The sequence below is a fragment of the Anopheles coluzzii genome, chromosome 2, assembly GCF_943734685.1.
Source record: "Anopheles coluzzii chromosome 2, AcolN3, whole genome shotgun sequence".
Classification (NCBI taxonomy): Eukaryota; Metazoa; Arthropoda; class Insecta; order Diptera; family Culicidae; genus Anopheles; species Anopheles coluzzii.
In genome coordinates this window covers 58,418,159-58,435,479 of record NC_064670.1, presented here as the reverse complement: position 1 = coordinate 58,435,479, position 17,321 = coordinate 58,418,159, and the positions used below count along the sequence as shown (strand labels likewise).

General features: G+C 32.9%; 1 protein-coding gene across 1 annotated transcript in view; it reads left to right on the top strand.

Annotated features, from left to right (window-relative positions):
* Window positions 1-17,321, top strand: part of LOC120961603 (homeotic protein ultrabithorax) — a 270,884-nt gene that overhangs the window by 69,089 nt on the left and 184,474 nt on the right. The window contains exon 3 of the transcript XR_007452173.1: window positions 12,676-12,722. The gene's annotated coding sequence lies outside the window, so the exon portion shown is untranslated. The remainder of the gene's footprint in view (window positions 1-12,675; window positions 12,723-17,321) is intronic.

The following is a 17,321-nucleotide window of genomic DNA, read 5'->3' as shown; positions in this document are numbered from 1 at the left end:
AACTCAGCATTGGAACTATTTAACACAACACTACTGGCGCTTATATCTGATTGCTGTCCTCTAATGCCACCGCGTCGCAGTCCACCATGGTCTGATGCACGTTTACGCCGTCTAAAGCAAAACAAAGCGTCATGCTTTCGCTTTTACAGTACAAATGGTACACAACACTCCAAATTAAGGTTCATTGCTGCCCATAATGTATATAGAAGCTATAACAGACAACTTCATACTCGTTATCTCATTCGAGTGAAATTCTCGCTCATCAGACACCCAACACGATTCTGGAGGTATGTTGAATCAAAACGCGGTAACAGCTCGCTCCCCGATGTTCTCACATATAACAACGTCTCCACAAGCAGTAAGGAAGGCATGTGCAACTTATTTGCTGATCGTTTCAAGGACTGCTTTACTACGGATGATGCAAGCTTATCATTAGAAGCAGCTTTAAATAATGTGCCCCGTGATGTTGTTGACATTGACGTACGCGATATTATTATCTCGGTAGATACTGTACTACGTGCTCTGCAGCAGGTCAAAACCTCATACAACCCTGGACCCGATGGTATTCCTACGGCAATCCTTGCCAAATGCCGCGAATTTTTAGCAGAGCCTCTGTCTCAAATCTACCAACTCTCTTTTGCACAAAGTACTGTACCCACGGCCTGGAAATCCTCTGTGATGTTTCCGGTGTACAAAAAAGGGGATAAAAACTCTGCTGAGAACTACCGCGGTATAACCACCTTGCCTTCTTGTGCCAAGGTGTTTGAGATCGTCATACAAAACTCGCTAATGTATCACTGTCGTTCTTATATTTCTACACGCCAGCATGGTTTCTTTCCTCGACGCAGTGTTACCACAAACCTGGTGGAATTCGTCTCCAACTGCCATGCAGCCTTTACTTCCGGAGCTCAGATGGATGCAGTATACACTGATCTTAAGGCTGCGTTTGATCGTGTGAACCATCGCTTGCTGTTGGCTAAGCTCGCCCGGATCGGTCTCTCTACTCCGCTGGTGAATTGGTTCAGGTCCTATATCTCTGAACGTAGCTACTACGTACAAATCGATGGTGTCTCCTCTAACGTTTTCGAGAGTTCATCTGGCGTCCCTCAGGGCAGCAACTTGGGACCACTGCTGTTCTCGCTTTTTATTAACGACATCACACTGGCCATTACGGAAGCAGATTGTCTGCTTTATGCGGATGATGTTAGGCTGTTTCGTATCGTACGTAACACTTCCGACTCTCTTTCTCTGCAAAGATCGATTGATGTTTTCTCTGACTGGTGTATCAATAACGACCTGCTAATTTCTGTTCATAAGTGTACATCAATGTCTTTCTTTAGAATAGCTAGTCCGATAAGGTATATCTATAGCATATCAGGGACACAACTACCGCGGTGCAATACGGTCAGGGATTTAGGAGTCACCCTGGATCGCAAACTAGATTTCCGACAACATTACTGTGATATTTTAGACAAAGCTAACAAAATGCTAGGATTTATTCGTCGACATTCGAGAGAACTCAATGACCCACACTGCCTGTTAACTCTGTATAAGTCCTATGTTCGTTCCATCCTCGAGTTTAGTTCTACAGTTTGGTGTCCATTCTCTAGTGTTTGGTCCAATAGAATAGAAGCTGTCCAAAAGAGAGTTACTCGTATTGTCCTACACTTCACTCCGTGGCGTAATGTAACCCCTCGTCCATCGTATCATACTCGTTGTTTGTTGTTTGGTCTGGACACACTTGCTAGGAGACGTGATAATGCCCAATGTACGTTTTTGTCCAAACTTATTGTCGGTGAGATAGATTCGCCAGAACTACTGGCTAGAGTCAACATAAATGTCCCTCCTAGAGTGTTCCGTAACTACAGACTAATAAGAACTGACCTTACAAGACGTGCATACAGCGAGAACGACCCAATGACTGCGATGGCCCGTAAATTTAATCAGCGTTACACTTCATTTGACTGGCACCTACCTACTAGATTTTGTTGATCCGTTTTGTCATTGTACACTGCGTTAGTTATTTAAGTTTTAGTTTTAATTCAGTGATAAGGCCGCTTGTTTGGCCAATCACTTAATACAATAAACAATACAATACATGATACATTGTGCGTAATATTTAACAATGACGCTTTTTCTTTCGATTATTTGTTCTTTGCAATTTGGGAGACAAATTGCAAAGAATAAACAAATTTTTATCAACGAATTTTCACACCAGCTTTGGAGTAGGTACTATAATGAGCATCGAATTGACGAAAATGTTGCAAAAATTCCTAAGCGAAATTTACAACTGGTTTTTATTGGATCTTATATTTTTTGTTATGTGTAAGATATTCATATTAATAATATTCATAAAATATTAAGGCATTAACGTCATGTGGATACTTTTCACTTGTCGTTGCGCACCGAAAGAAAATTGATCAAAAGGAGCATATCGGATTTATAAGCTAAACGCATCCGTTTGCCAATGTGTTTATGACAATGTAAGGCAGAGGTAAAGTCCGGCTCGCGGGTCAAATGCAGCCCGTCGTAAAATTGAATCCGGCCCGCGAAATGTTTTGACTGATTTTGAAAGATGGAGAGAAATTAGTCGTATACAAATTACTGAATCTCCTTTAGTATAATATTTTATACCATCGTACTCTTTCAGCGTACTTTTTCTTTTTTCTATTTTTTTTTTAATTGCACAAAATAATCTAAGACTTTGCGAGTTGCCTTTCGTTAGTAATCTGGAATTTTCACCATGGTGCACGAAGAAATGCGTGTAGGTATCTTAAGTTTTCGTGATGAAATTGTTAGAGTAGAGCTTTTGCATCATGTTGGAAAAATTCGATTGAACACATGTGACGGATGTTGTACCTGTCTGCGGACCAGGGTGTCATATCAAAATTTTACCGAAATTAAACTAAAATGAACTATTGAGTTTTGGCGTCATTGTTTGCCGCTGCGAAGCCAGTGCTATTTCTGCTTGATATGAGTGTTATTGTTTCCTAAGTACTATTTCACTGTTTGGCGGGTTGCATCGATCTTCCTGTCCAGATAACGGAGTGATGAAACCCCTTGTCCCTCTGTCTTTTTAGTTTTTTTCGGAACCTCAAAAATGATCGTGGACTTTATTTCGATGATTTGATTGTTGCCTAATAGTGCCAAACGTTGCCATAAAATACTGAATCGTTCTTATCTTCTTCACTAAAACAGAAACTTTTTGTTTGCCGAAAATAACAAAAATGCTAATAATGTGTATTTATGTTGTTATGATATTTCACTATATTGTTTCAACATAATGAATTTTGAGCACTTCTTAAAATGATTTCAGTTATGACTTGGTAACATCATGGAAATTTTCCATTAGTTTACTTTTATTGTAAGACTACTGTTAATGTTTGTATACAATGATTTATGGTGGACTATGGAGAACCGGTTTTCGTAAAGCCCTGTAATACGTGGAAGTATGTATTCTTTAAACACTCAAAGAAATAAAGGTAGATTGTAGACTACACAATCATAACGAACAAAATAAATTTAAAAAAAAATAATTTTATTAGCGTAATATTGCATTTTTGTTATTGGAAAATACACGAATAATGTTAATTTAAATCGAAATATTGGAAGGTTGTACGAGCATGTTTGAACAACAAGTATAAAAAATGGTAATAAAAACACAACACTGGGAAATGTCTACATCCCACGAAGGCTTATGTATTTTTCGACTGTTATAAACAATATATTTTATTGGCTTTTTTGATTCGTACTTTGGTTTGGTTTCATTTCCTACCACGGCGGGAACCCCAGTTTTCATGGTTTCTCATCAAGAGGACGGCTCCAAATTTATTTGATACCACTGGTGTTCAGTTAAGTTTAGCATTCAAACGACAAATAAAGGGTAGAATCGTAGCATCTAGAAAATGTGCTATTATCCTTCTTGTATAATATATTGATACATTTTTCCCCATAACTCAATTTATTTAAAAAAATTTAATATTCATTTTTTTTTCAATAATACTCGTCACGAGTGATTTACCCAATACTTAAAAAATTCACAATAAAGTAGGGTACGTATTGCTACCATTCTATTTATTATTTGTACTTCTCAGTTTGTATAATTTGTATAGTTCTCAATAACTCAAAGATATACACTCTAACGTTTTATTGTATATACACTGTTACAGTCGATAGTTGAAGACGATATGTAATAGCGAATGTATTTAAATCTTAAAATTAAAGGAAAGCTACTCAACTGCAACTCAGCTGATAAAAACATTGTGGTCACTTAAATTATATTGTAATGTGTTTTTGCTATATTATTTTATTATATTTACGTTAGTTGTTATAACATAAATTTTACTAGGTTCAAAAGTGTTTAGTTCATGTGCTTATATCTGCATGTAAATCGTATTTTTAACCTAGTACAATTAATTAAAAAAATATTTATAGATCTCAAGATGCGCTAAGATTGGAACCACCAAGGATAATGAAAGATATTTATTATTATGATAGATATTACAACTCAGAGCTATTGTGTCGTCCTTACGTGATTCTTTTAAATAAAATAATAAGTTAGTCAATTTATTTCACCTTGCCTTAATCTAGTAAAAACTGATAGAACTTCATTACAAGCAACTCGTCCTGCTGCATGTGACGTTCAATTAATGATAATTGTGAAGGTACTGAAACAAAAAATGTCTAAAAGGTTTTAACAAAAAAAAAAGAAAAAAAAATTAATAAATAAAATATATATATAAATATATAAAGTATTATGTAATATATACTTGTTTTGTATACTCGAACAAGCGTGTTCCTATACAACGGCGTTATATAGTTTTAAAAATATTATCATAATTAAGGGAAAATTGGTGTTTGCTCTCTCGTTCCCCTTCCTCCAGCCACTGACGTGTGATTCAAATTTAGGGTACATGAGGGGAAACGCTGATTAGGTTGAATAATATGCTCAGGTGGTGAGAAGCAGCCATTTTGCAAACATGCTGTACAAAAAAGGCGGTATTTTCGTCTTTGTAATGGCAAGCCTCTCTACGGTGTTATGATGGTTTGCGTGTGTCGCGTGTATATAAAGATGTAGTAGAGATATAAAAAAGTTTTAAAAATTGTTAAAAAGAACAAACTGTACAACACAGCATAAAGAGCCTGCAGAAGTATTGATATATTCAGCGAGCAATTTTTTTAACATTTTTTAAGTTTATGAAATCCACGTTTTGGATTGTTATGTTTATATTTGGCTTAGAAAATTTATATTCTACTTGTAATTCATACTTGTACTTATAACTATAACTAGTAACTGTAACTGTTTTATACATGCAAGTTATTATTCTATATAGTAACTATTTAATCATGCGTGTTCAAAAATGTAAATATTGAATCATGCTAGATTGTTCAGGTGCTGCAGAAAACAAACGAGCAAAAAAAATACTCAATATTTGTAAATGATTTAAAATGCACATTCCAATATGTTTGGATCATATCTTCATTTCTATCCTTCTATCTTCTATGACCTGACGTCGAGTTGTTGTATTGTTAAGGAAGATAGGTTCACTTAGTAACTAAACTACCACGCTTCTAATAGTTGTTGTTGTTAACGGTAATTTTATTTCACATTTTTCATTTGCATTTTGTAAGGGTTTATGCGAGATACAACGTGTTAGTTTTTCAGCGCAGCGCGTCTAATAGTGGCTTTGGTGTTTCCATAGAAATATGTTGAGTAGAAGAGTTTTTTTTCATGATAGCGTCTGCATATTTTATCGATCCCAGTATCGATTCAAGCAAATCGTTCTTGATATCAAAACCCTAGCGGCAAATTGATAAAAAAACAATGTTGTTTCAAGTAAAATATTCCAGTTTAAGCAGTGAAAAATTAAGAACTGATAACTTCAGGAAAACTTCATTTGAAAAACCAACTTAAAAAGAGATAAATGATTTGAAAATATCTTTTCATTTGATTATCTAGTAGAAAGTTCCTTATTTTTTGGCTTACGTTCCAATTTTGTGAGCGTACTTGGAAGACATCTCCGTGAATTCGTCTGACGATTCGTCCATTGCGATATCGGACACTCGTGTCGATAGATTTTCTCTAAAAGACACCTAAAACAAGAAACATATCTATAAGCAATTCGAACCAAGTAAAATAATAAAATATGTCTTATAATTATATAACATATTTATAACACTCCATCCATTCAGCGATCATATAATATACCTTCTTCTTCTTTTTTTTTTGGCTCAACATCCGTTGTCGGTCAAGGCCTGCCTGTACCCACTTGTGGGGTTGGCTTTCAGTGACTTTTTTATGTTAAACGCCATAGCAGGATAGTCAGTCCTAGGTATGGCGGCACGGTCTATTTGGGGCTTGAACCCATGACGGGCATGTTGTTAAGTCGTGCGAGTGAACGACGGTACCATGAAACCGGCTAAATATATGTGATCTGTTACAAAACAAACTAAAGAACCTATTATAAGAATTTAAATATTCGAGCTTAACGTAGTTTGTTTTTGGTCCTCTGCGCTGGAGAAGCAGTTAAAAATGTGTAGTTAATTTTATTCCAAAATATGATGTGCTTTTCATTCTGTGTTTCCGTATATAGCATCACAACATGTTACAAGCTATCTGAAGATGAACATGAAACAAACTTTGAGAAGTTATTTTAATTCTTCTTATTAAATTTAATAAATTTAAGTCACATTAATTCTTTGAAATGTGAGATTTGTGTAACACATATATTTTATGAATGTGTTATAATACTTGCGGTCATTGCCCTCAATGGAAGGTTTAAAAAGCTTTGGTTTGATTTCTTTTTGCGTACCTGTCACATTCGTAAATATAAAACCGGATTGAACCGACAGCAAAATTGGTAGTAAATATTTAGGTTTTATTCGACAGCTGCTTGTTGTGATTGAATTTTGTAGCAAAATATTTCAACGTTTACCAATTAAGTTTAAGTAGCTTAAACTTGTTTAATCTTGACCACCATGCACAGACCTTTTTTGCCTGTTTAAATTGTTTACCAATACAGCCATTAAAATTACTTAAAAGTGCTATATAGTGTCCAGGTACATCGATAGTAGTGTTGGCCAAGTGTATTGCAAAATATGGAAAATGTTGTAAGAGTTTTTTTTTAATTGTCACATTTTACAACAAGTAACATAAAATGCTTATTTACTTAGCACTATCATACAAAACGAGTAATTTAATTTGATGTTAAAAAAACATAGTATTATTCGGAATCGTTCATCGCAAATATATATGTATGTTGCGGCTCGTAAAACAATTTTTGTAAAACATTATTAACATAAAAATTGTTTTTCAGTTATATTAATTTGATGATTTTCTTTTTTGGGTATACAACATCCTATCGATCGATTGAGTTGAATCTATATCGCGCATGACCATATAACACAAAGAGGAATGAGAAACAACCAACACTCTTGCAATCCAACCAAACATGGCTCACCTAACATAACTCCCTCAGAACACAAGACTATTCGTTGTCGCTTGCGACTCCCATGTTTTGTTTTTCGTTTGGAAGTGTGAGTGTGTTTGAATACCAAGAGAATATAAGAAAATCCACGCCTTTTTTATAATGGCTACGAACTAGTTGTGGCTTCCTCTCATAATTTCTCTTAATATGATTGTGTTGTGTTTGATGTGATTTTGTTGTAGCATTATTGTGTCCATATTTGAAAACTAATTATACATATATCTATAATAACATTTAAATCATGAATTAGAAATATGTATTAAAGTTAAGAAATAATATAATATTTATAATTTGTAACACACACACACACACACACACAAACTCACCCAAAATGTGTTAGTGTGTCACACATACAAAGAAACACACACACTTACACGTTCACACTTATAACATATTAATCATATTCATCAATTCTACCTCCCAATCATGGCTTTTTTCAATTTCACAATAGCGACTGCAATGGTTTCAAATTGCGGCTTCTCTTTACACAAACCCTCTTTCCACAAAGGTTTGTGTCTTTGCTAAAATGGATCAAATCCAATGGTAACGTAGTAGTTCGTTTATTCTACGCTAGGATCGTTGCATTTCAATTTTCTATTGTAGAATTTCTCATGAAGAAAAAGGAACAGCACTGAGTGATTAATTGTTAGTTCCCCACATTGACAGATTCACTGACCAAAAATGCCAAAAAGAAACAGTTTGACTGAATGGTGCTATAATGAATGAATGTAAACGAAATTCCAAGTTATGAAGAAGGATATTGTAACTCCACAATTCAGAGAACCCTTCATACAAAATAAGAGCACATTATCCCTGCCATGATTTTTTTTACCAGTGTCTATTGTATTATGATTATTTAGAAACTTAATTTGAGGTATACTAATTGTAAAAACTTTTAAACCTCTTTTTTTGTTTGAGACCAACAGAGTAGTGCTATGAGTCCTTAAAATAGAATTTGAGTTATTGTCAATAATATTTCTACTAAATGATAATTATTGACTACCGATAAGTTCAAAGGATTATGATAAACTGTATATTTACTTCACTCTCTAGATAATTACTCCGAAACTCCATTTCAAAACAGAAAAAGCTGCAATGTAAAAGAGGTACTCTGTACATACGAAAAAAGTTACCTGAGTAGTGTTCGGACATAACTGGAAGGAGTTGTTACCTTGAAAATTCGTGTTCTATTTGTCGTCACAACCTACACGATCAGACCGGCCTGTATAGGCTTTCGAGACTTATTCAGTTCCATGCAGCCGGGTAGTCAATCCCTGCTGCGGGGGGACGATCCGTTTGAGACTTGAACCAACGATCCCAAGTCGGATATCTTGTTATATCACGCGAGCTGATTGCTGTACCACGGGACTGAAAAGTTGTTATGAATAATGAAAGGAAATAAATTGTTATTCAAATTTAAACTTGTATATTTAAATGTTTATCCATCGAACATATTAATCTCAAGAATGATTTGTATGATGTTTAATAAGTGTTAATAGTATTGCAGAATGAATGAACAAATATTATCAAAGTGAGACTATCTAAAATTATCGCTTTTCTTTAATTATTGACTCTGAAGAAAAATATGCTTAGTGAAACTATAATTCCACAGCTTGTTAAAAAAATATAAAATTTATTAAAAAAATACGAAAATGTATCTTGTCATGTTGTATACCCTTTTTCTTCTTTGGTCCAATAACCGTTTCGATCGATTTACCATTGCAGGATAGTGAGTCGTTGGGGTACAGTCCATGCGTTATTTGAATCCATGACTGGCATGATGTTAAGTTCAAAATAGCTTACAGAAGTAAATACCGACAGACAATGAAAAAAAAGAGAAATGGATAGTTTAAACTAAACTTGTCAATGTATTAAAAATGAAAAAGGACATGGTAAAGTTTTTTTTACAATACAACAATAAAGTTGAAGATCGTCCAACATCTTACATTTTTCATACATCTTTTTTTTAAACACTCTTTCTCTCTCTCTCTCTCTCTCTCTCTCTCTCTATCTCTCTCTCTCTCTCTCTATCTATCTCTCTCTCTCACACACACACACACTCACTCACGTTTATCTGACGCAATTTTTATAAATCGTAATAGATTTTTTAATTTTACCTAGTTCGTCAGATATTTGCATAATTTCAATTTTACACTTCCTTCCATGGGAATTACGCTGACAGTCCCCATACCTACCAAATCGTAGTTATGTTTGTTTCAGTCATACATCTACTACTGACTAAGAAACTATACAATGTTAACAATTTGTCTTTAATATCATTTCGTTTTAGTTTCGTCTTTATAAATCCTGGATATTAAACGGTGTGCATAATATTTGGCTTCGGTTATTTTTTAAAAAACATGTTATAAGGGTGTTGACCCTTCTTTATGAAAGTCGCAGAGGCTTCCACTAGATAAAGTCCACTTGATTTTATAAAATTTTTGATTTTTTGACACATTTGATTTTTTATAAAATCTATCGGTGGAAGCCCTACTATAAGCTATAAAAAAAGCTTTATCAGAAGTTTTTGTTATTGTCATTTATAGCAATTGCATTTTGTGGTGAAAAAGATCTGTAGCAATTGCAAAAATATAAAAGGTTATGCAAAAAGGATAAGGAATTGGAGGAAGAAAGTATAAGCAAGTACATATAAGTAAGTGTGCAAGTTTGTGATGTATATCAGAAAAAAACAATGCACCAAGGGTAATATGAAACGATATACACAAATAAATAACAATATTTTTAGTTATAATTTATGCTTACTCAACTCAAGAACATAGTTGTTCACACCTCACATTTAACGATTTATCCTACATTGTTCATGCTTTCAAACATTGTATGGTATTTTTATTTGATTCTTAGTAGTGATTGTTTCTTACTGGATTCTTCAAGTTTGAAATAGTAACCCAAACACTCGGGATAGTTTATTAATCATCTATTTTATGCCAGGAAAAATACACATACTACGAACAATAAAACTAGGAAAATTATAAACTTCCAGTTTGCGCGCAGACGTACTGGGCGGTGCATCTTGCGTCGGCTGATAGGATGGATTCCATACCAATGATTTCATCCAGATCGTTATCCATTTTGCCCTTATTGGGTCGATAGTTTGAAAGTTATTTATAATACTTCCAACAGAAGATACATAGTTAAGCCTGTGTTCAAAGAATCTTAACAGTAAATGTAAGTCATTATAAGACTATGAAGGATTGATGCAGCACCTTTTTTCGTTCTGTGACTTGGAATATTTTGGTCATAATTTTATAAGCGTGTATAATGTAGATATTGTTTTCATGTTTTAATTGGTCATTATGATATGATAGAAATAAACATTAAGTATCAAATAATTATACATTTGATACCCAGTACATTAATGTCTGATGAACAGATAAAATATGTAAAATAAATGGTTTGTATGTGGTGTTCATCAGATTTTCAGATAATATTGGAATTATTTTATTATGTACAACCCATATTTGTCTATATCTAGGAATGGAACCGCTTGAAAATAGGCGTATTAATGCTTAAATATAATTTGTATCAGGTTTACAGGGTGGCACTATTGATGCCCTCGATATTATAAGCATAAAAGATACAAGAAAAACACCACCAAACCGAGAGTTAATATACCGAGAATTTAGAAACATGCATTATGAAGCAAACAATTGAATATTTTCGATGTCCACGACATTTAATCGCCCTTATGAGAATTTTGATTTCAATACAAACGTAACAGCATTTAGGTGACGCTTGCGTTTTGTAATATATCACAAGGACTTTGTTTTTAATATTGGTTTGTATTAAATTTTTCTTTGTAACGATCGATTTATGTGCTGTACAAACTATGACTAGTTCAACCATTCTCCGGCCGACTTTGTACATAAGAAATATCTAAATATCGTTACAAAAACAAAAATTGAAATAAAGTTCAATTCCCTCATTTGTAATGTTAATGTAGTGCTACAAATGTCTTATAATTATTTCAAGAATTGCACACACAGAATTGCATGCAATATAATTATCCATAATATGTCATTTATTTCGAATAAAGTTTTGTTTAGAAATCGAGTTAAACCTTACGAAAATTTTCTCTTTGATTTATTGTCATACAAAATTTATCAAAATTTACTACATAAAACACCAAAATTCGAAGTGGACATGGAGCGAAATATTCACAATTATAACACGAACTATAACTTCTTTTCATTTCATTGTAAATAAGTAAGTGGAATACATCGTGTAGGTCAATGCACCGTGAGATAGAAAAAATAAATATCATACAATTATATACAATATTATATGTATATATACAATTGTATATACAATTGCAAATACAATTATCAACAAAAATGTTCTTTGAAACGACAGTATAACTTTTATTTTATGTGTTATGGTTGTACATCAATTGTATAATTTCTTCTAAAGCTAGGCATAACAGGCTTCTTTTTTTTACCTGTTATGAGTCCAAATTGTTAGCAGTATTGAATTGAATTTGAGAAACCTGCAGTTTGGTCATATCTGCTCAGTGAAATCGATGAAGCAATGAAAGTGAAAGTGACACTTTCCAACTATAGAATCGAAGGTTAAATCACATGAAGGGTTACGCACTGGTTTTTAAGGGATTTTCTTTTAACTGAATGTACGCCCTTGACAATTTCGCAAGAAGTGAATGCATGATGTCGTGTATTTATTGCTTTGAAAATACAAAAGGGAATTTTGAGTAAAGAAAAAGAAAGTATTAACACAGACCAGATCAAGGACATGATTCATGGACATGAATGAGAATGGTATAAAAACAGTTTTAATTTTTTAAAGTTTTTTTTAATAGTTTACTCTAAACTGAAAACATAAAAAAATCAGAAATGAAAACTTAGAACGTGTAGTAATATTACCGAAATGAAACTTTTTCATTGATCATAAGTATGATCTTGTATTATCTAATAAAATGGATATAAGTGAAATTGTATTCAAAAATATTGATGATCAATTTTTTATAATTTGTATATGTTTAGTTTCATGGCTTTTAGTCATTATTTGTACATGGTGGATTAGCTGTAAATGTTTTAATTAATTTACGAGTACCAAGCTATTCACTATAGTAGATGAACCAAAATTAAAATTCTGGTTAATAATAATTTGTCAACTCATTTTAATCCAGTGGTTTTTTATCGTTTTTTTGTTGCAGGAAACCAAGATCTGTAACCGTTCATATACTTTCTTTTGGATTATTAGGTAAGTAAAAATTTTTCAAAAAGGGAATACATGTAAATTTTCATACTTTTGGAAGGTTGGGATCCAATGTAAAATATATCCTTTCAACTTCTTTGTTAGCCACTGCGTAATTGTAGCTTGCAATCTTGATCGACTGAGCAAAAATCGTATTTAATCGTGTTTAACATTAATTTTCGATTGCTTCCAAGGTCCTAGCGTTCTAACGGAGGAATATAGTGCATTTATTACAACAAGAATGCGTATTTTACGAGTTATTTTGTTAATTAAAATAATAATTCTATCCACCAAAGATTCGTGTTTTGTGAACGAAAAAAAGGTTGGAGAATCTTTTTTGACATTTGTTTTGGGGGAAGGGGAAAGATTCACTATGGCGTGTAAAAACGTACTTATTGTTATAGACTTATAGTTTGTTGAATAACCTCAAAACAAAAATTAATAAGTAATATTAGAAAGGAACACTTATAGGTGCTTTTTTATATTAGTTAACACAGCTATCTTGAAATATTAATGTGCCCGAAGAGGCTATGTTTGCAATAGAATATAGAATGGCTAATAAATAAAAAATCCTATCTAAAAAATTTGAAAAATTATTATACACCAGTTGTTTTTAATGAACTCGTATGGGTTTTAGTAGTTTTTATTGTATCTTATTTACTCATACTATCATTGTTAACATCCGTTTATACGTATTATTGTATATTGTACTTTGGATATGTGATGTATCGTAAACATTCCGCTGCCGTCTTTGTAGATGTTTGCTATTATCATGGTATGGTAATTTTGATATGAAATGAAAGGATATTGAAATTATTAAATGGAATCCATATGGTGATTTCACATGGCAATGAACAATGGCTATGGCATAATGTTGCTATGAACAGGTTTTATTATTGAAATGCTGTTTCGCTTAATTTTATTTGGTTACGAATTAGTAGCTCCGCTAATATCGTATGGTAATGAGAGAAAATTCAAAGTTGTTTTAACTTAGATTGAAATGTTTGCTGACGTAATAATTAAGAAAAACTACTTTAGAGCAGTGATCGGCAATGTACTAGATGCTAGATACTGATTAGATTTCGTCTTTATATATTTCATAGTACCGTCACAAATTTTGGTTCTTCAAAATTGTTCTTCAGGTAAAACGCAACGAAAAGTTTTTGCAGAATTAGGCACTTTCAGTATCAACATTTGCCGTGCACTGATCTAGAGCATTGTTTTGCTGTCTGATTGCCTTATTTGTAAGAAACAGGGTAAAAGTGATAGTGAATGGCTAATTTTGCATGTGTGACCATAGAAGATGTTTAAAAAAAATAAAGTTACATTGGAATATACTAGAAATAAATACTAGAGTAATAATAATTACATAGACCAAATTTAAGCAATTTTGCAACTAAAACGCGATATTTAAAATTAAAACGATTATTTATGCAAAAAATATTTGTTTGAAACAAACATATGATCAACATAGTTACATGTTATTCGTCACTGATGTGATGTAAAATTATGATCAGATATAAAATATATACCTAATAAAAAAACTCATTGTAGAATGAGTTTCATTACAAAAAACTTGATAATAAAATATACATACATCTATTTATAGCTCACTCAAACCATTAATGGAAACGAAACAGAGAATAATTGTTTAAACTGCAGTTAGGTGGTAGGAGGTGGCGGGTTTTCGACTGTACACTAGGATCACCCTGATTTGAAATTTGTGAGAATCATGCTTTACATTTTGATTAACAATAACAACAAATAAAAAGTCTTAAAAGTTTAAAACATATTTTTGGGCCGCATTACTACGATCTACGCCAAAAACAGTACAAACTATAAAAACAGACCTTGATGCCTCTAGCCAGAACCCACTACGAAGTCCCGAACGTTTTTTAAGATGTCTTAAGAGGTGGCGAAGAAAAGAGCGAACAACCACATATCAGAATGACACAAAATTTGTTATTCTAATTCATACTCAACGAAAAGCAAAAGCTGAAAACCCACAGTAAACTAAGAAATGAGAATACAGCTGGGAAAATGTCGAAACAGAGCTAAATAGAAAAGGAGATGGGGAGATCTAACGAAGTTTGGGTGGCTGGAGATAATTGGAATATTGGGAAGTGTAAATTCCGAGAACCTAAAAAAATATAAAACGCTTAACTTAAAAAGAAAATGGAATTTACCAAAAGCTGTTCAATGTTTCGGGTTTGTTAGGTAGGACAGCAAAATTATCCTTTTCCATTCTTTCAAGATTGTGGATTTTTAGTTCGGCCGTGCGACGTAAAGTGGTGCTGATTATACGTTTTTATTCATGCATTATGACATTGAATATTTGTCATTAAAAAAACACAGGAATAGTACGCGATGGAGTCTAATTAAAGACGCTACTAAATGGACCGTATTTCCTTTGACGGCAAACTAAAAACACTTTTGAATTTATTAACAATTAACCATCGGAATAAGAAATTGTTTCTAAAATATGGATTATATCACGTGAGAAGTGAGACTTAACTCAATACAGTTAATGATGTTTGCTGTGCAAAGAAAGCGGAGAAAAGTCACCTTTCCAAGATTTTCAAAACAAGTTAAACCTATTAACTAAAGTTTATCAGTGTGGTTACAGTAGAATCGTTTATATCTAGAACAATTTATTAATTTTTTTAGTATAGTAGTATAGCAGTTGAGAAAGCATAAAGTTAAAGTGCACAAGTTCTTCTTCATGTGATTATGTCAGTGAGAAATTTGGCTGAAATAATTTTATTATTTGTTATGTTATCTTCGTCTTATTTGGTCATAACTAGCTTTAATAGCCAGTATACAGGAGTAATTCACATAAAATCATCTTCTTCCTCTTCTATTTGGCGTAACGTCTTACGTAGACATGCCGGCCTATACACACTTTTGAGACTTAATTCATTACCATGCAGCCGGATAGTCAATCCTTGCTACGGGGCCACGGTCCATTCTAGGCATGAACCCATGACGGGCATGCTATTGAGTCGTTCGAGTTGACGACTGTACCACGAGAGCATCACATAAAATCAATACTTTGCAATATATACATACGTTCATGAACGGTTCTAAACAGATTATTGCATACTTCTCATACATTTGTTGACAATTTTTGTTTGGAGAAAAACTGTTGACGATATTCGTCACATACATGGGTGTTCCATTCCATTCCAATAGTGTATAGTGTGTCTTGAATGAAACGGTTGAAAATGTAAACTTTTTAATAAAATTTGTTATAGAAAAAAATTACCTGTACATGTAACTCATTTTTTAAAAGAAAAACTTTAATATGTTTTATTTTGTATGAAACTGTATCTGCAATGAAAGCAATAAAAAAATAATACACTGTTGCAGGAGTATATTCAATATATGTTTCAATATATTTTTATCTGAAAAATATAAAACTTGTTAAGCAAAATGACATAGCTGTTTCTCCTTAATAAAAAAATATGGTATAATATATCCTGAAATTACAATTAACACTTTTAATAAATTGATGTCGGGTTGCGTAGTAAAGTCGTCAAATTGCACGAGAAAAAAGTATGCCCGTCACTGATTTTATTGCCGTATGATATATTTTCTTATCTATTTGATTTTTTGTATTTTTTTTTAGAAAAAAATGGATAAAAATATTTCAGTTTAAGAAGAGTAAATAAGAATGAGTCGACAATGAATTGAGACACGCGTATTGATTGCAATGAGTCAAAAAGCCTTAGTGACCTATTTACTATTTTTTACTATTGTGTTAAATCATTTATTTATGAAGAATGTTTTGTTGATTTGAATATTCTAGTGATACATTCGTTTCCCTCAATCCAAAGTCAGGGAAAGAGGTAGGATTCATCATCATCATCATCATCATGTATAGAGTATCCCATACGCAAGAATGACTTATTTGCTATAGCCTCATGTCACTGATAGTCAAATGACAAAAATGGCAGAAGCCCAGAGAGACTAAGGCTGTTGCATCGAATAAGAAGATACATTTTGAGGAGAAATGCATGAGATACATTTACAAAAATGCGCGAGATACCTTTTACATAAAATTTGTAAGAGTCACGTATGGTATTGGCTAGGGAAAAATCATTACAATACGTACACCATTTCAATATATTTCTCCATTACTCATCTTCATCAACTGTTAAGATAGTACCCTACGACAATTTTGAGGAAAAACATATCATGACGGACATTTTCTTGTTGAAGAGTATGTTACAAGAGTCATAAATTTCCATGTTCGTGTTGAGTAACATTAACCAAATCATTGGACAACGTAAAATGCGTACAAACAATAACAACCACTGTGATCGTATGACTGAAATAATCTTCGACTCAGAATTTTCGACCACCTCGATTGTCTATGGTACCATCGAATATGACAATGCATGACGATAGAAAACGCCTTCAGAATATTGTGCATCTTTTATTCTTATTCATTGCTACAAATGTTCAATGATGGTGTAGAACTCATACAAACGATGCGGCAGTAAAAAAGACTAAATTATTATCCCATTAGTGCCAACAATGAGACCAGCCAAGCTTACATAGCGTAAACAACATTTTGCGCACCAAGTAGCTATTGCATTAACA